The sequence below is a fragment of the Teleopsis dalmanni genome, chromosome 2, assembly GCF_002237135.1.
Source record: "Teleopsis dalmanni isolate 2A chromosome 2, ASM223713v2, whole genome shotgun sequence".
In the NCBI taxonomy this organism is placed as follows: Eukaryota; Metazoa; Arthropoda; class Insecta; order Diptera; family Diopsidae; genus Teleopsis; species Teleopsis dalmanni.
Window position 1 is genome coordinate 142,938,642 of NC_051847.1, and position 21,716 is coordinate 142,960,357.

At 26.9% G+C, this 21,716-nt stretch overlaps 1 long non-coding RNA gene across 1 annotated transcript; it reads left to right on the forward strand.

Moving 5' to 3' along the window:
• The first annotated feature begins 15,417 nt into the window (after window positions 1–15,417).
• Window positions 15,418–21,154, forward strand: LOC119683982. Its single transcript, XR_005252710.1, has 2 exons — window positions 15,418–15,557; window positions 21,086–21,154. It is a non-coding gene; the product is annotated as an uncharacterized LOC119683982 (long non-coding RNA).
• The last annotated feature ends 562 nt before the right edge of the window (window positions 21,155–21,716 follow it).

A 21,716-nucleotide genomic window follows, 5' to 3' on the forward strand; every position in this document is an offset into this window, starting at 1 on the left:
TTTCTTTACTATAATTATATGAAATCCCTTCATGTATGTAGTTATTAACCCATTTCGGACAATCGCGTGGTGGATCACCTGGCTAGCTTTGAATATTTTTAAATACGAGTATTCAAAGAATATTTTATTTTTTTTAGGTAAAGATAAAGTGAGAGTAATCTTTCAAATAAATATTAAACTCGTCTCATTTACTTAAACGTGTTTTATTTTACTATTTACTAAATAGAAATTTCACTATAAAATTCCAAGTCTGAAATTGCCTGACACTTAATGGGTAAAAGGGGAACTTAAAGAGTAATAGTTCAACGAATTTTATTTAAAAAAAAAACTAGTTCACTACAACCTGAGAGAATTATAGGGTAGCGTCTAGTGAAATTGTTCTAATCTAACGTAGTTAGATATCAATAAACATGCAAATTTTATTTCATCCAAGACTTTAAAACAGTTTCAGTTTCATTTTAGACAAATGAAAATATTGGACTCGTTTTCTTGCAATCACAAAAAACTAACAATAACGAAACATATAACTTAAATAAATTTAAGAATATATATATATATATATATATATATATATATATAAATTTCCAATATGAGATGTTTATGAAATTTAATATTAAATATTTCGAAATATTGAATATTTTAACGAAAAAAAAAGATATTTTTTAATCATAACAAAGATTATTTAATGAATATCTAATTAATGGGTGACTGGCAGAGATAGAAACTACGGCTGTAATTTTATTGTAAATTTATAGAGTCTAGTTTTTTTCTGAGTTTTATATAACAAAACAATAGACTATCAGATATAAATGGATCCCTATGATCACTGTGCCAAATTAACTGAATCTGCTAAGCCGAACATTAATACAACAAAAAATATTGTAAAAAAAATAAAAATATTCGAACTATCAAGAAATTTTTGGGGCACATCATTCATTCATCAAAACTCTCCAGCATTATGTACACCAAATTTATTTTTTTTCTATTTCTATTAAGATCAAAAGTAAAATTATTTGTAGGTATATATATTTTCAATGCTGAAAACTATTAAAATATAATCATGATTTAACAAAAACATAAATTTAATTTATAATTTTTGGAAATTTGAACATAATTATAACAAAATGTGACAAATTTTTAACATATCCAATTACAAAAAAAAATATGTTAAGCTAATTGTATATTTTAAATAAAAAATTAAATCAACAAAAAAATAATGAATTTCAAAATGAAATACATATCTACGCACAGTAAAAAAATATGAGGGAACAGATGAAGTAGTTATTTTGACAAATGATTATTTCTTCCTTATTTGACAACTGACAGGCAGCACGCACAGAAAAATAATATGATAAATGATCTTAGAGTAAAATTTTAATTTAAATCGTTTATATGCGAGTTCACAAAACAATAATTATAAAAAAATAACAACCAATAAAACTTCAGTGCCAAATAGGGTAGTTGAAAGATACACATACGGCTCAATTGCAGAGTAACAAACAAAGCCTTAAAATGCGTAAGATCTGTCAACAACTTAAGCTGTCAAATGAATGTCAGCTTTTGACATTTCCATTTCTCCCAGTTGCTGCACTTGCGCAAGGTAATTAAGGAGCCTACACCTTAAAATAAAAGCAAATATTACAACCTGTTCCAAATTCAAAAATGAATGACACGCATCCTCAACTTCTTTCGGCTACTATGCTAGTGTCACAGTTCCACATGTAACCACGAATGATTTGACAGTATTTAGGTGAACATTTGACAGTTGAAAATTGTTTCACACAGTTGCACAACAAACAGAAAGACAGTCAGACAATAGTTGAATGAAATGCGTTACGGAGGGCACGGGAACCGATTAATGGTTTCTGGGTACAAGCACAAAGTCATTAAAAGACAAAAATTATATTTTAATGAAATACAAAATTAGTTTTGGGTGCGTTGTCATGTAGCATGGATACTCCTTTAGTGCAGTGTTTATGAAAGTAGGTGGGAATTTTATTCTTATTGTTATATATGACATGCAACATAATTACTTTTATTATAGTTTTTTTTTATTTTGAATGATAAAATATCTGAGAGTGTCAGTTAGAAAAGAAATTTCGTTGCCATGGAGCATAGTTAGTTTAGTGTAAAATATAATTCTATTTAATAAATAAAACAAAAAGTTAATGACGAAGAATCATTATAATTGATTTAGTTTATTATTAAAGAAAGATCATTTCTTAACTAGAAAATTAGTTTTTTTAATATTAACAAATTAGTTTTAATAAAAAAAATCAATTTTGACTTCAAATCGTTTCTCTGTTTTGGCATGACACAGTTCACCTCCCAGATGTCGCTGCAGCATGTGTACCTTCTGCAGTCTCGTACATTAAGTTAGTAGTTAGTGCTCCCTCAACTTGATAAATCCACCGAAGACACGGTGTGTTTATTAAATCACGATTATATTTTTTTGTTTTCAGCATTGAAAATATATATACCTAGAAATAATTTTCTTTTTGCTCTTGTTAGATCTCTAAAAAAATCAAACCATCGAAATAATTTTGGTATACATAATGTTGGAGAGTTTTCTATAGGTAACACAATGAATGATGTGTCCAATGAATTCGAATATTTTTAAAAAAATACTATTTTGTAAACGATACTATTATAGTAAATGTTCTAATTTATATTGTGAAAATATGAATGAAAAATAATAAGAGCGCACATCAAACAAGGCAGTGACCAAATATATCACATTGGCATATTAAATCAATGTTTTTTCAAAACAAGAACTAGAGCATAGGATGCACAGTGATCATAGGAATTCAATTATATCTGATAGCCTATTGTGTTGCCATATAATATATAGAGAATTCAGAACTCAGAGAAAAATTAGGTTTTATAAATTTACAATAAAATTAAAACCATCAAATAGATATTCATTAAAATATCTTTTTTATAATTAAAAAATATGCTCATAATATCGGCATGCTATAAATGCCAACAATAACACTAATAATTTAACAAACATTTTTTATTTCTTTAATTTTAAAACCAATTAAATAATTCAAATACTTTTATTAACAAAAATTTTCACCTTTACACCTTTTTCTTCCAATTATCGATCGAATAGCTTTTTTGCTGAAACATGTTTATACATTCTCATAACATGATAGAGCCATTGGATTGTGATTCGCTGAATTAATTCAATCTCGTGATAAAGAGGACTAAAGATCTTACATTTTTCTCGAAAACTCCTACTGCTGTTTCATCATTATATGAAGTATTCTATCTATGCTTCTGCGCTATACAGAAGCACAGATATGATGAGCGACCTATAGAGTGTAAGTTTTGTTTATCGAGAGGGAGTTCTACATCCCAATTGCATACTGAGCCCATAGTGGTACTAACACAATGGTGATATCCAGGTTAAAATTGTTGTTAGTTGTTACGGCGATGTCAAGGTTTCATATTCCTTGACATATACCGTGACAAATTTAAAAGTACAATCGCCAGTCAGCAGTTCAGAATAAACTTCGTTTTTCTGCGTATACAGTAAACCCATAATACATTTTCAAAAATACAAAAAATACTCACAAAATAAAAATTTATTTATATGTTTTATTTGGTTTCTCTTGTGATATCTACGTAAATGATCAGATTGCCCTGTGATAAACCTTGCAAAAACCATGATAAATATAGTACACAAGCCATAGTACTACTAAAGTAAATGAGTTCATGTTTGTGTACTTGTTTACTTTAGTTTACATGGTCGCACTACTCTGGTTTACTGGGAGTAGGAATCCGTGTCAATTTCTAATTTAGTTTCAATTAATGTTACCAAAAATTTAAACAAATCCCAACATTTATTTTTCTTGATAAATAAAATATTACATCAGTTTCTGTTCACGTCAACATGTTTTAGTACTTTGTATGATACTGTTAGAATAAAGCTCGAATTCATAAAATTCTTATAAATTTACAATAATCATAAATCATAAATTTATTTACAGAACAAAAGGAAAATATCAAAAATTCACCTTGAAATGATAAGAAAATATCTAATAGAATATCAAACGAACATAAATAAAAATAACTTTATATTGACACACTTACACTAAACAAAAACTTACACCTACACAAAAAAACAAGAAAGTATCACAAATGGCCACCGAAGCCAAAACAAAAGTTTGTTTATAAATTTCAGAATCATAAAAAATACGCACTTGAAAATGCTATGTATAGTATTTAGTTTTGTATCATTCATTAATAATATAAATTTAATAAAAATAAAAATAAAAATAAAAAAACTAAAAAAAAAAAATAACAACAGTTAACCCACTAGAACTATTGGAAGGGGTGCACTTCAACGTATTGTCAAATTGTATAAAGATATAGAATTATATAAAAGAGTATGGAGGAAGGTGAATATATTAGAGAAGAATGAAATAGAACAATGAAAAACATGTAGTAAATGAGACAAAATAAAAGGAAATGAAACATAAGAGAAATTGAAAGTCCACAACTAGTATATGCTTGACTTGTAACGACCTTTTTTTCTTTTAATTTTTTTTTTTGCTTTCTTCTTGTTAGATGCTTCTTTCATCAATTTACGCATTTCTTCTTGTAAATCCAACAGTTTAATTTCAAGCATTTTCAACTTGGCATTTCGTTCCTCGTCTGAATTTGATTTATTTTTCGTATCTGAAGACTCATCGGAAGAAGAATCAGACGCTTCATGATATAAACTTGTAAAAGTATTGTGTGCTGCAGCCGCTGCTGCAGCATGTGCATTTGCATTATGAGTTGAAAACAATAAGATGAGTGGAAACCTTTACATAGTCTGTCCCAGGTTTGATTAGCAATTCTTTAAAAATATACAAAGCGTTAATTATTTTGATTTTTTATTTTTATTTAATCAAAATAGTCTATTTCTGAGTCCAGATAGCTCTACAAATGATCATTAAATTGTCCAAAATATAATTAGTATTCGTTGACTGGAATTGCCTTTAGTTGGTAGTTCGTTATATTTTGAATTACAGGGATGCTATGTGGTTTACTAATAGAAGTGAACAAATTGTTCTGTAAATTGTTCTATAATGTAAACAATTTAGATTAGATTTAAGAAGAGTGTAATTTAATTTTATAATATGTATTTTGAAATAATTTCAATTAACTTTATCATGGTAATGTCATAATGTCAAAATCAATAATTATCGTATAATTTTATCTCACATATCTCACATAATTACAACATTAAAACAGAAATGTGTCTGTGATAATGATAATTATAAAAATAATAATTATATATGTATTCAATAAAAATCAATAATGAACATTAGATTTGAAAATCATAAAGAAAACAATTATAATAAAAAACTTAAAGTCTTAAAAGTCTCAAAACTCTAGTTTTGATTAATTAATTTTAATTAACACAAAATTTGGATTGTTTTGAATATGATTACCTGTTTAAGTACAGACAAAATAATTTTTAGTAAAAGATGTTTCTAATTTTTTATGTTTTAAATATAAAATCAAAAATTTTTATTTCATTAATTTTTTATAAATGAAATAAATCTTATAAAGCCTCTCACTTAATTTGATATACCTTATTCCAATAGAGTGTAAGGTGTAAAAGAAATTTCACATGTGCAAACACTCAACATAACATCACACTTATAATTAGCTAAAATATTTAATTTTAGTTTTATTTAAATTATTATTTTCTTTTTGTATAACAGAAACAAACTATTTTACCAATTCTATAGACAGTTTAAAATGAAAATTGTTGTTTGAATTTGCAGAGATTAGAGAAAGTATTTGATTATTTGACTAAACATTAATTTTCCTTTCTGTAGATATGAGTGTAGAAATAAAAGAATTTATAGCACCTTTAGCATTGCCAAGATACCAAAAGCCAAAAAAAAATAAAAAATTAAAATTTTTATAAAATTATAAAATAAAATATTTATATTTTATTATGAAAAATGTTGCTTCTCAAAAATTTATTTATTTGCTTCTATATCAATATCTTAAAAAGTAAAGGTCTTGAATTTAGAAATATATATAAATATATGCAGGAAATATATGGTGTTCATTCTTGATGCTGTTAGTTAGCACTTTTGCCCGTTTTTTTCGCTGTATTTGTAAAACATTATTTTTGCTATTTCATCTATTGTATTTTTTCTATTGTAAACTAGCATTCTTATTTTTCTTATTTTATTATACTGTATATTTTTATGTGTTATTTTCATATTAGGCAGTGGAATATTGGATTAATAAATTATAAAAGATAAAGTTAGAGATTTTAATTTTTTCTGGAGAATTTTCTAAATTTAATTTATGTAATTATATGTATGATTTTAAATTAATTATATATTCTTTTTTGCATTTTTAAAATTTTGAAACGTTATTAATGAATATTCTGTATTATTTCGCAGATAATATCACTAATTATTATCACTATAATAATATAAATTAATTTGTATTAAATTTGCTAATTTTAAGTACTTCTTACTACACTTATCTATCTCTCATTACTTATTAAAAATTTTCTTATATAAATTATTTTAAATTTCCTTTAGACATTCAAATATTTTCAAAAATATAACATAAATATTTAAATTGCTATAATTACTCAATATTAGTCACATCGTTTATATTTGTAGTCAAAATAATTAAGCGATTAAAATTTTTGCAATAATTAATTATTGTAGAAATATGTTAATAAACTAAAATTAAATTTGCATTAAAAAAATTAATCTAAATGTTAATCACGAATGCGAAATATAAAATGACTTTTATAATCTTGAGATCATACTTTTAATTATGAATAAATTGAAATTGTTTTGAATGAAAATGCTGTACTATACATGTACATGTATAGTATATGCATGAATTAGTGATGAATTAAAAATTGGAAAGATTAAAATTAATAACTTGTCACTGTATTAAGAAGTGACAACTTTGCTGATACGGAGTATAGGTACATAGAGGTGTTAATAGCCGAAACTAAATTTTTATGAAGAGGAAAAGAAAAACTAAGTATATTTTTACAAGTAATAATGAGTTAAAAATTATAGATTATAGTAAAAGTAAAGATAATATAAGTTATTTTATCAGGAACGTAGTCTGTTTGAACCAAATCTTAAATTAGATCTGTTTCTCTGAAATAGAAATGTATTTCAAAATTTAAGAATATATTTTAAAAAATTTTTTTTTTGAATAATACACAATGCTAATGAAATCACATACTTTAAATACATAAAATTATTTTATTTTATAAATAAGTATGGAAGTGTAACATTTATTTTTTATTTGTATATTCGATTTTTGACTGTTAATTGTCATTCAAGAGATATGTATCGTGTAGTGATATATATATTTTTTTACAATTTTAGAATAGTCAGGTAAGTAGATTAAGCTAATTGGCATCAATTCGCCACTTATAAGCTTTCGGACTTTAAGTATTCCGTTTTTCGGATCACGGTTTTAAGAGTAATTAGATATCTATCTAATTACCATAATATGTTGTTTTAATTTCATTAGAAGTGTTTATATTGAGTGATGTATTTCATAGCTCCTTTATATAACCAATTTTCATCTAAAGCTTGGTGTATCGTAGCATCGATTTCTGCTTTCTTTATTTAAAGTTTTCTGTCAATATTTGCTGTAGTAAAATGTTTGTTTCTTTAGATTATGACCATGGTTCGCTTTCTTCCGACATTAAATTGTTGTAGGAAGTTGTGTATTTTCGTTTAATCCTCGTAGTATTTCTTCATTTATAACATAATAACCCACGGAATTATTAAAATCCTTATATATGTAAATTTTTCAAAATTTTCCAATCTACTTATATTTGATTTGTTTTTATCGTTTTTTAATAATAAAATTAGAAATAAATTTAATTGAAAGAACTATTTGTGTATGGAAACATTCTTATATTTTCTATACCTTAATATTGTTTTACTGGAATCCAATAGATTATTAAAAATTGTAAATAATGGCGTGTAAAAAATAATAATTGAAATTAACATTTATAAATAACGATGAGTTTCAGTTTTCAGTTATCTTCAAAATAAAAGGTTCATAACTGACCTTTACGGTCTATAAAGCAATACATTTTCGTAGTTTTTACTTTTTTTTATGTATTATTAATATTAACACGTAACTACAAATACAGAATTTGTATAACTTAATTTAGTTTCGACAGCACACAAATTATGCTGACGTCATAACCTGACCTAGGTCAAGTTATGCGGTCAAAACCAATTTAAAGACAATGTATCTCTGCATATGCGAGGACTTTGAATTAAGGTTGACATAAATGAGTCAGCAAAAGATATATTTTAATTTTGAAAAGTAAAATTTAAAAAAGTGGGTCATGAGAACATATTTGTACCATTCAACGTCAATACACGTTCTACCTAATAATCTGTATAGACAAAAAATTGTGATTTATTTGTTTCCCTCTTTAAAAAATGTGTCTGTACGCAAATCATATGCGAAAACACGCTGTAACATACATAATACTAAAATTCAAATTGAAAAAATCAAATAAAAACTATAAACAATAACATTAAAATAAAATATATAATAAAATATAAAAAATATAAGAAAATATAGATAATTTCTGGCTCAAGTGTACGGGTGAATATTATTAGAAAATTATCAATGTGTTTTAAATTAGCAAGTTCGCTGTTGATTAATTTCTTTTCTTTTTGCAGTTGTCGCTTTTGTCTATTTTTGCTACAATTAACAAGTCATTTAATTTTTTTTCTATTGTTGTACTGAAAAATTAATTAACATATATGCATTTGAGAATACGAGTATACAACAATCTTATAAATATTTTTATAGACAACAATAAATGACAAGCCATTGACTACAAAATGCCATGAAGTTCATTTGCATTGAACTCATTTCTAAAAATTTTGGTGGCATGAACATTTAATTTCTACTGCAAAATATAAAATAAAAAAAAATTAAGTAAAAATATTAAAAAATAATATTGTTACAACAATGTTTTCATCGTATTACATTGTTTTTTAATTTTTAGAAATTAAACACGAGTTCATAGACCCGCGTAGGCGCCCATTGTATATACTTTACACGAAATTAGCAAATGCGGATACAGAGAAACCCGGTAACTTTGTAGATGGCAATACGCATCTGTTAAAAAGCAGTTTGGAATACTAAAAAGTCGTTAAAACACTCTCTAACGTTTTAAGCTATTGCTTTGATTGTTATTATATTGCACAAAAAAAAATTATTGAAAAAAATTAATCATAAATTTAGCAAAAAGTATTGGCAACGTGAGTAACATTCTAAAGTATGGAAAGCCGAACAGTAAGGTAGTCACAATTTTATAATAACTCAACACGAACAGTGTTTTTCTAAAATTAAAAAAAAATACAAAATAAAATTTTAATTTATAAAAATCGTAAAAATAATGAATCCTCATTTTATACTACGAGTATATTTTAGGTAATTTCTAAATTTAATTTTTTATTATTTTCTATTATTTGTGTTATAACATTATTTTTTTTGTTTGTATTGATAATTATTGCGTCCAGATAAATCTACAGATGTTTTATACTACTTCGATTAAGACCGGGAAAGGTTTGTAGGTTAAAAGCTAAATAATTATATAAATATAATTTCGATCACGATTATAACAAGCGCCCATATTCTAATATTACTTTTTGTGGAAATGCTTTTATATTTTGTAATGACAGAAAACGGTTGCCATCGGTTCATTTTGAGAGTTCTGATTGTCACTAAATAACAACCATTAGATATTTCCTTAAAACCACAAGTTTAACTTCAGCTAAATTAAAAATTGATGGATTTCCATTTTAAAATTCTATATAATCGTATTGCAGAATTATAAAAATGTTTCATGTGAAGTTATATCTAAACCATTATTTTTTGTAAAAACCAAATGTATAACTATACATATATACAATTTAACAGATGAGTAAATTTCTTAAAAGAACCTATATCTAAACCATTTAAAATTACAAACACAAATATTATTAGTCTATTCGAAAATTTATTCAATGCATTTATACTGACAATAGTTCGTAGTACAAGAATTTGTGTCTGATTAATTAATTTGGTTATTTGCTTGTATGTCTAATATATCGAAATGTTAAGTATAGGTCAGATATAAGATACAGTTCACTATTTTCAACGATATTCACAGTTCTGAAAAAGTTTATATGCCAAAATACATTCATTTATTTGAAAATATTGCTTTGCATGAGAACTGAAAAGGCTACATGAGTGCATAAATTTGTTGGACTGAGTTGATCAATAGTATTTAAGTTCTTCTTGCTACGTTCAAAATTTAACTGATATTTTTAAGAAAAAATGGCAAAATTTTTAAAAAATTCTTTATAATATTCTTAGTTTATTTTCTTAGTAATATATTCTTAGTTAATAAAATCAAAGATAGTAATATAATGCAGAAAAACAATCGACGAGCTAAACCATTTGACCGAGATCACTCTTATCTGGGTCCTTTGACATGGAAACATTGAAGGGAACAAGAAAGCTGACGGCTTAGCCCACCTTCGTGCTTTTCTAAATGCGTTTGTAGAAGAGCTGGTTAATGTTGCTCTGGAGACCGTCAAGTGAAGCACTTACCTCTACTTTCTTCAGCTTGCCAATATGAAAGCCACTTAAGTCTAGAATGCCAATAAAACTAGATCTTGGGAACTTATTAAAAAGGATGGAGTGAATACTGCAAAGCTTACAGCAGTTCCTTCAGCTCATTTGTGTATTGAACCCACGTCGAGAAGCTATGCATTTCTCATAATCCTCACTGCAAAAGTTGTGGAAACCTGCAGAAAAAAGAAACAGCTCTGTAATGCCTGGCATTCAGAAGAAATAGTCGCTAATTGAGATACATGGAAAACTTTATTTTTTGGAATAGCAGTTTATAATGTCCTTATAATGAAAGCTTTATCGATGGATTGAATATTTTAGGGTGATTACTTCTGGGACTGCCGACATATATCTATTTAAAATATTTGTATAAGTAAGAAAAAGGGAGCTCTAAATTTAAATAAAAACTACACATTTTTTGCATCAGGAAAATTATTCACTTTATTGTTTTAGAGATGATATGAGTTTGTAATCTAAAATTGTTTTTTTAATGTTTGTCTTCTTACTACTGAATTGCAATTTATTTCACACCTTCTCATTTACGCGTACAAATTGAATTATTTACCATTTTTTTTAAAATAAAAGGCAGAACTAATTAAATTTAATTAAATTACAATAAAAATGTTTGCTGTTTTTGAGACTGACATCATTCAACCAAAATTGAAAATAGTTTTAATTGTATTAATTAAGAAATAAACAATTCTGAAACTACGACAGTGTGAAGACAAAAGGCTGCAATAACGAATAAATTAAATACGTAACGTATTTATTTTGAAAATTACATATTTGTTTGAAAATTTGTCAGTTTTAATTGTCTTTCTTTATCATTTACTTTCAAAAGCGCACATGAAAAAGTAATAAAAAATGCACCTAATCGAATGCAAAAAAAAAAAAAACAAAATACAGAAAAACTAAACAAAAAAGAAAAAACGTTAAATTAATAAATAAATAAATTTATAAACAAAATTTAATGCACGAAAAGACCTTAAACTTTGCATTAAAATTTGACACGAAACTCGTAAAATTTTCGTTTTCAGTGGCAAACTGTAGGCGCCCGCCCGTATTTTCGAATTAATTTCATCTCTTCGTGTCTCTTTAGAGACTTTTAGTTCGTTTTGCATGAGTCACAGTGATTTGCTTTGCTAAATGTCAAAACTCATATCGCTTTTCCTTTTGGTCTGATAAGAATTCTTCAGTGGCACCTGCAAGCTTTTATAGTTTCGCGTGCTAATTTGTGATTTCCATAATTAAAAAATTCTAGAAAAATTTTCTCCACTGTGTCTGAGCCTGTGTCTTTCTTAATTACACGTAACCTTTACTTGCATTTCGTTCCACGTATGTTATTTGCTGATTTAATTAACTTTTTATTGTTTCCTAAGTTACGATTTATATTTATTTTTTGGAATTTGCAAATTTAATTAGTTTACTTTATTTATTCATAATTTTAGATAGAGAGATTTAAACAGCTTAACATTTACATTTTTCAAGGTTATTGCGTCATAAAATCCAAAATATACGGTAGTTGAGAAATAGACGTTCTATGTTTGCTTTTAAGATGTTCTTGATTTTAAACATCAATAATTTTTTATAAATAAAATGACTAAATAGGAATAAAAATATAATTTGATAGTGATATGTTTGTGAAAAATTCTTTTTATTAGATTATTGCATAGAATTAAAATATATGCTCAGGTTTTTTAAAATGATCTTATCATCTTAGCATACGTAATGATAAATATGGAAAAGGGGGGGTACCGTTAGCAATTTTACGTAAGTATTGTAGTTCAGATTTTTTAATACTTAAATTTTAATAATGAAAATGGTACTGTCAATTTTTTCGCTAAATATTATTCTGCTGCTAGTTTATGTTTTTTATTTTCATTTGATTTCATTGCCTTAGGTATATATACATGCTAGATAAAAATAATAACTATGAAATATGCAAAAACTATTAACAAAAAATATGTTTTCGCAACAACGTTGTTACTATGAAAATATTTTAACACAAGCGTGTATTACAAAACTTTTTTAGATAATTCAATAAAATAGACAACGAACGGATAACGAGCCGCTTGGAATTTAAATAAAATGAAACTAACTTGTAGAGCCTGATTGAGACAGGAAAAAGATATACCTTCCTGGGCTTGCTTGCGAGCCTTCTCGTGGAACTAAGATGGGATAAATATTGTGATGCGCCTAGTAAAATAAAGATGGAACAAACTACCGTGATGGGTCGACTTGTGATACAGGTGAAATAAGCTGACCTGTTGGGTCTCCTTGACACAAATATGCAATAAGCTATCCGGATAAATGTGCTTTAGACAAAAAAACTATCCTAATGCGCTCACAAATACGGGATGATCTATTTTACTGATTAGAATAGTTTACGAGCCTGCTTTAGATAAATGCGAAATACGCTATACTAAAGGCACCGCTCAAGATTGGGGTAGAATAAATTATTTACGATTATTTAATAACGTCTGAATGTGTTAAAAATTAAAAATGTGAGAACTTAATATTTTACGCATGATGGATATTTCAGCAAACATAATTCTCACATCTGAAGTAGTGAATAACCACATCTAGCAGTCAAATAAACATTGCCTTCACAAAAATCCATTGTACGGTGTAGCATTTGGTCTGAAGATTGTTAGGCCTGAACTTTTTTAAATTGATGATGGCCTTACACAAATTGTCAATTCTGATCCCTACAGCTACATGAATACCAATTTTTTTGACATGATTTGAAGATATATGGTTCAAGCAAGGCGATGTCACAAACAACACAATACATCCTGTTTTGGTTTTGTTGTGCGAAAAATTCCCTGGTCACTTAATTTCACTATTTGGTGATGCAAATTACCCATAAGGATCATGTGATTTAGCACCACTACACTTTTTTATGGTGTTACGGGATCATATGATTTAACAACACTACACTTTTTTGTGGTGTTATGGAAAAAAAATCATGTTTACCCGGGCAATCCTTATATTCTTGACATTTTAAAACATCTTAACATTCATTAAATTAGGGCTAATTATTAATCATATTTTCTTATTGGTACCTATATGCATAAGTCATAGAAAATAACATCAAAATACAGGGTCTTGTATTTTACTGCTAATGCCAAGGTCCAAGTAATATATTGAAATAAAAATTAGATCGAAACCTGAATCACAAGTATCACGAGTACTGTAAGACAGTACTGATAGCACTGTAAAATTGACTCTCGCATTGCTGGCCAGTGATTTTGCTACTTGAACGGCTAAATTTATGATGAGAATTATTTGAAAAGTACATAAATTGACTCCCAATGTAACAAATGAATTTGAATAATATATATCGTATGTTGAAAATTAGTTAAACGCGTTTTTTATTGAATCTTATGAAACATTTTTTGTAGTTGAAGGCCCGCTTTCATTGTTCAACATTGATGACTATCGATAAATCAGTAGCAAATACACAAAAAAGGCTTGCATTGTATGGTATGTATATCAATCAGTAAATCAGAACGAATAACTGATCAAGGGCAGATTTAACAGTTTTATTGAATTAATTCAATAAAAAGTAAGAAATTTTGGTGAATACCAAATAACAAACGAAGAATTACAATTACAATTAAAAATGAAATAAATTTGATTTTAATAAACTTTTGTTGGGCATAAAAAGCACCATGCGGTCCCAATTATGTTGAAGGTTATCACTCCATAATTTAAGGGTTCAAGTGACAAGTTCAATATTATTAATCACAATTTCTTATGCCAAAACTATTAAAAATTACATAAATTGAGTTTTGTACAAATTAGTTGTGATAATAAGCATGGCTTGAGCATTGGAATTGTAATACAATTGTTATGAACTCTTATAGTGGTTTTTTTTTCCTTGTACAATGTACATACATATGTGAGTGTGTACATATCGTATCATAATTTGAATGGAAATAAAGAACAGTCATAAGTGTGTATTTTATTATTTTGGGTAATATTTCGTAAGTCTGCTATTTTAATTAAAAATTTCTCTTAATAAATTGTTTCTTTCAATTTTTTAATTATTTTCTTTTTTCATTTTATTCTTCAAATTTTTATTAGTTTTTATTTTTGCGCGTCGAATGCTGTGTCAACGTTAATAAAAATATTGAACTGAACTCTAGAGTTGACGAGTCTATATATTTGCTATAATTTCCTAAATTTCTTCTGTTGCTTTCAAGATTTTATTAAACTTATTGTTGTTGTTGTTTCACAAACACTTTCAAGCAGTTGTCATATATGCTTAATCAAAATTCAAGCATAAATTAATTGATGAATGAATTTATTTCTTCCAACTATCGCCTACTTGGACAGTGTGGTGTACCATATAGGGAAAACTCTCCGTCCCAATGCTCGCCCGTCTTATGCTGCTCGTCTAATGAGTGCTACTTGACAATATGTTGACAACTGTTTTTTATTCTCAGTGTTTTCTTTTTGCGTACATTTCGCTTCCTTGTTCTGTTTATTGTTGTTTAATTTTCTTATATTTTTTGCTCTGTTCGTTGCTTTTGTTCTTTTAATAACGTGGAATTGATCCATTTTCGGTTAAACATTTTTTTGGTGAGTTTCCTATTCAATTCGATAAAATTTTGCCATCAGTTTTATTGCAAGTTTTTTGACGTTCGGTTCAATGCGGTTCGATTTTTTGTGCCTCGTAATTTAGTGCGATTATTTATTTTTTTTTTTTTGCCGTTTTCAATAGTTGTTGTAGATATTTTTATGCCATCGATGGCTTTGTTTACTGTTTTCATTTGAATTATGCCGATAATTTTGGTTGAGAACGCCCCCATTGTCAAGCTTTAATATTATTTATAATTTATTGGACTTCAGTATTCATTTGCTATTGATTTCGAAGGGTGATAAGATATAAGTTCCTTGTAAGTTTATGATGTTATGTTTGTTATGTTTGTTATGTTTGTTGCTCTGTTTTTTAATAGATCGATTATCTCTTGAATCGCCTTAAATTTGCATACATGAAGCGAATACTGTTTAAACGTAATTAAAAAAGATATTTTCCGGTATTTTTATTGAAATGAAAATAATCTTCAACAGTGGGTGTGATGTGACATTGATTTCAAAAATTAACATAAATAATTATAAAATTAAAACTAAAATAAAGCTTGCAAACTTCACAGATTAAAAATAATCAATTAATCTTCTGTCAAATAAATTTAATTTTTTTAAATAATATAAAAGTTGGATAGCAACGATATAATTACAATTTGGATTACTAATAAATGACTAAATAGAGCAAAGAAATAACAGCAAGACATTCATATATAGAAATATATCATTTGAAAAACATTAAGTCATTTTATTATTTTATATAAGAAAGATTTTATTTTTATTTAATGAAATATTGTGTGCAGTGTATTCTATGTAGAATATATTCATATAACCATTCACGAATCAAGGTAGGTGTCGTGTGCATTCAGTTGTCAAGATAGTTGTCGACTATACACGACATACAAGAAACTAAATGGCCCATCGATATTTGCAGATTTCTCTATTTTTCGATTATGGATCTATTGTGATCATTACTTATAAGAACAGCATAGTTCCATAGCAAATAGCATTATGGCGATTCCATAGTCGTGAAAATGATTTAATAACATCAGGGAAACATAAAAAGTTGAAAACTTGTATTAACTTGGTGTGAACCCATGTTTAGTCAGGGATGGCTATAATACTTACATGGCTTCATTATCATGATTTTTTATCTGCTTTTCTTATATAATCCTTTCTTTCACCTTCTTCAGTTTCAAATGTAAAATATGCATTTGTAAGATTTTTAACCTTTTGCATTTTTTGGCATATTTATATCTATCTATTTTGATTATTACTGAAAATTAATTTATTAAGGCAATTTTTTGCATTTCTTTATCAAGCAATTGTTTATGCCTAACTTATCGGAAACCCCCCATTTACATTTCTGTACAGTCAAGATGTTGATATAAGAAAGTTTTTTTTTTTATAGTTTAATAGTGCTTACTTATAGTACTAAAATAGTATATTATTTAATAAAGTAGACATTATATAATGAAATAGATTTTATCTGAAAAATTGATTTTTACTATTGACTCTTTGATATAACTTATGTGAAAGGTGCAACACTTTCAATGTAATCTTCGTCGTATGTGATTAAGACTATTAATAGTAACAAACTATAATAGACAAATGTATGTTAATTGTTTACTTATTAATAGTTTCAGACTTTTCCACAGTCATATAACATACAACATTACCTTTGTTTAACGAAAAGTTTAACATTAACATGTTTAACATTATATAATAAATGTTTAATAAAATAATTATACGAATTTTTGTAAACATTGTGAAAGATTATAATGCCTGTCATAGATTTTCCTATTATCGCGTTAGTTTATTTTTCCAACTACAATACATTTACACCGCTCTATGTTTTAAGGCACAATTGTGTTACTTGGTCAACCTCCCGTGACTCTAGGATATCATAAGTATCATATTGAGTAAATCGGAAGATTTTAGTAGCGATTACGAAATTATATTTAAATGACTACTTTCCTTGGATATGAAAATAATAATTACTTTCACTATAAATTTTAAAGTGATACACTATTTTTAATGTTTTAAAGTTTTTAGTTCTCATGCATTTTTTCCTCAAAAGTGTAATTTTGAAGGTTTTTAAATCTTAATACAAAGTTGCTTGTTTATTTAAAATACGAAAAAGAGAGAAGTCTTGTCACTGAACATCATAGGAAAAGTTAGGTGTTTAAGCACTCGTACCTAACTAGAAATTTATTCAGGATGAATCTGAAACATTGAATATTGGATTAAAAGTCTACTGTATAACGAAATGCCTCACTAGTCCTGTCAAAACTATTTTATGGATGGTTTGAAATAGTTACCAGTTCAGTACTAGTTCAGGTATAGTACAACTCTATATTAAGAATTTCAGCAATTAGTAATAATTCTTGTATACATTATGTAATAGATTTTGAAGCTAAATCATAAAATATAACGAATAATATAATTCGCAATATTTTGTTTGATTGTTAAAAAAATGTAATGGTCCAATTCTGAAAGAATGAATCCACTATTCTCACTAGATGCACATTTAACTTGACTAAATTTAACTCGAAGAGCATGATACAATGTTAATATATTTGTTAATATGACGCATTGTCCACGTGGAGCAGACTGTCATCCATATGCTTGATAACTTACAATATTTCTCATGTATTTCAGTTGAAGACTTTATTTTATTTGTTAAATAATATCTCATGATTTTTCAATGGTAGTTTTGTGAAATGTATGATTTTTATTTGAATTATTTGAAACAATTAGTGACTTAAAAGAGTTCTCTAAAAAAAGCACATATGTATTATAACTTTACAATTTGTTAGAATTTGTTGATCCTAAGGCAGATACACAAAACTACTAAAGTTTAAGTTCCTTTACAATATTTTTACGACATGCAATTTATGAAAAGACTTTGAATATAATTTTTTGAACTCGTAACATTTTATACAAAATACGTTTAACAAGAAACGTAACAATAAAAATAATTAAGCTTTAAGGCATTTAATGAATAATATCTAGTTAGTGTCTGCTAAAATATACTTCAGTGCAACGGTAGAAATGGTTTACGTTCACATATATCTTTAAAAGTGAATATACATTTTAGTCATTATAGTTTCAAAATTGCGGAATTCATCTGCTAAATTTAGAAGCGCAGCAGCAGTCCACAAACACGAACTACACAAAAATGCGACTAAACTTGCGCTCGATGCCTTGACATTTACGTATTCCGCATTTTAATGTGCATCTTTAAGATACAAGCATCTTTTTCACTCGCACAAAATATTGCAAAATTAATTTAAATGTAAAACTATTTTATGTGCACATATTTTGTACTAAAAAGTTTTACCGGCAAATTTTAAAGAAAATTGGTTTATATATCACTAATGAATTTTTAAGGCGAAGCTGAGATTTAATTGCCTTACCACAATTTTTTTAAATTTAAAATTTATGAAGTTGTTTATTATAATATTTCAGATACTTTTTTTGAGCATGTGATTTCTGTACTGGCGCATTAGCTACTGTTAAGAAAATATTTATCTTTTTCATTATCTAAACGTTCCCATAAATAAACTTAATATGCATTATCATACACGCAGAGTATTTATGATTTTTTTTATTTATTATTATTTATATTTATTCTACTTCCAAGCTGCCACTAGCTCAGTGACACATTATTTAAACTTATAATGGCAAACACATGCAATGTTCATAATAATTTATTTAAACAATTTATTGTATCTATTCTCTGCTGCATTGGCCATTTAAACAAGATCTTTTCATTATTTTATTCTTTTGTTAAACGCTGTTAACACTAATTAGCAGTAGCAGCTCTAACACCAGCAGCAACAACAACAAAACTAATGAAAAATAAATTATGCTTCTTCTGGCCGAAGTGTTAAGCAAATGTTGTAAATTAAGTTATGCCTCATGTTCTGTGCGGAATTCCATGGAATTCTCCAAATAGAAATAGTTTTCCTCTGATGCCAAATATTGTTTTCTGTATCTATTATTATTTTTATTTGTTTGGTTTAGTTGTTTATTTTGATTTTCAACATAATGACGTCATTATCTTAGTACTTTTACTCTTGTATTGGCCGCAAATAGTGCGTTTAATTCGAATAATTTATTTAATGAGGTGTTGTGAATTTATTTTCTTTTTATCTAAAAAAAATTACAAACATTTTTTTAATTAAATAGAAAAAAATTGCTGTTATAAAAGAAAAACAAATTCAGATATTTGTTAGGAACATGAAGAGTAAAAATTCTTTACTTTTTAGTCAATATATATTTTTATTTTTTAATTTAAAAAAAAAATCCAAGTTCACGAAATTTCGTATATATAAAATTAGCTATCAAGGATACAATTGAAACAATATATTTATTAAATTTTGTTTAAGATTAATTTGTAACCGGTGCACAGTGGCGTCAGAAAACGGTCGGCTAATATGGCGATAACCTAATTATTGTTTTTAAGTTATATATTTTTGTTGTTGTTTCATTACAAATAGTCGGGATTGAAAGGTTTAATTGTTAGCACATATTGCTCTGATACAAAAGTCTATCTAGAACTATTTAAAAAAATACCAGGTATATGCATTAGTTTTTTTGGTAAAGAAAACACGTAGTTTTTAAGGAAAATGATTTTTTTTGATTTAAAATATTGGCTTCTAGATATTTCACCCATCTTTCGGGTAATTTATGAATCCCATAACAGAAAAACTGCTTGACTTTTTCAGCAAACCATTTTTCGAGCCATTATTTACCTTCATCTAAATCGCTGAAATGCTGTTCCACGAGCGCGTGCAATTTTCATGCGAAGAGATCAGATGACTGGAAAGTAAGGCAATTGCGATTTCCAAGCGATTTCAAGGTGTCGTTTACTGGTTTTCCAATGTTCAGACTGAACAAAATTTGAATTTGCCATGCGTTGAAACAGTATTTTATAATTAACGCGTGATACCTATTTACCCAGTTTATTGATCTTTCGCATTGCTCGTAAACGTTTGCCGATTGCGTCTTTCTAACACATTTAAAGCCTTGCCAATTGTTGTGGAATTTGTGTTGAGTTATACACTCATCCAATAACTATTGCAATTGCTCGTCTTTGCATTTTTGTGGTTCACCAGAGTTTGTTTTACTTAGAAATCACCACTTTAAAGTTGTCGCAACCATGTCTCAGTTGTTCTAATCAAAAAAGTTTATTTTTCATATGTTTCTACCAGCGAACGATAGCTTTCAACTATTTTTTTGTTTTAATTAAATAAGAAAAGCAAGCAATTTGACATGATTGCTAAATGATAAAATAAAGATATAAGTTTTTTGCGGACTGGTATATATATATAAATTGTTTTTATTGAAATGTTTATATAAACAGTTTAAATTCTAAACAATATTATTTGACAAAAGTATTTGTACTTACTTGCTTTAGATTAAGATTATTCTTTTTAATATTATTCTTTAATATTATTATTACTAATAAGTGTAATTTTTTAAAAAAATTTTTTATTAATCAAATGTTGAATAAACACATGGGCTTTGGTGGCTCGGTAATAATCAAAAAAGTTGATGTAAATTGGTCAATTGGTCAAATTGGTAACAATTAATTACCATTATTGTTTTTAAAATATTGCTTTAAACACATAAATCATTAAAGGTAGGTCAGGTATATAATTTTCTCATATTCCCTTCAGTAACAGTTAATAAAATTTCACAAAAAAAAAACTTAGATTAGTTATTTTAAATTGTTTTGCTTTCAAATAAAATAAGTATGTGTATATAATATATTAAAAAAACATTTTATAAATTTGCAATAAATTTAATACAATTTTTTTTTCTCTTTCAGGTTTTAGTTTTAAGCACCATTAACATAATAAATGCCACAAAACTATTTTAAACGATAGCCAAACAAATTAAAAAAAGCCAATGAAATTCTTTTAAAAACATAACTTATTAGATACAAAGAACACAATTTGTTCGCAATGCTCGATTTAGCTTGATTTAAATACAGAAATAGAGGTCTTCCAGCTTCCACCAAATACGCAAGAATCCAATACAACAAATCAAAACAAATAAATCGGCGACTGTGAAAATAAATATCTTTCAAGCGAATGATGTAAAGAGCTTAACTTGGCCTAAAACATATTAAAAAGCAAAATAAATATACATATGAATCGAAATAAATAAGAAAAGTAACGAACAACAATAATAACAACAACCACAGATATAAGCTATAAATCCAACAGATACACTTTCGAAGATAAGCTATAAACATCGTTGTGGCTGTTAAGAATCTGAACGTCTCGCAAAGTAGCTGAACATGCCAATGTATTTGCGTTGAATTGTTGTTGTGCAGTGTGTCTGAATCTGTATATGTTCTTTGCACAAAGGTACTTATTTTCATGGTTATAGCTTTCATATGCTCGTATAGGTATTCCAAGTAGCCCAAAGTGAAAATTATTGTGAAATACGCTAAA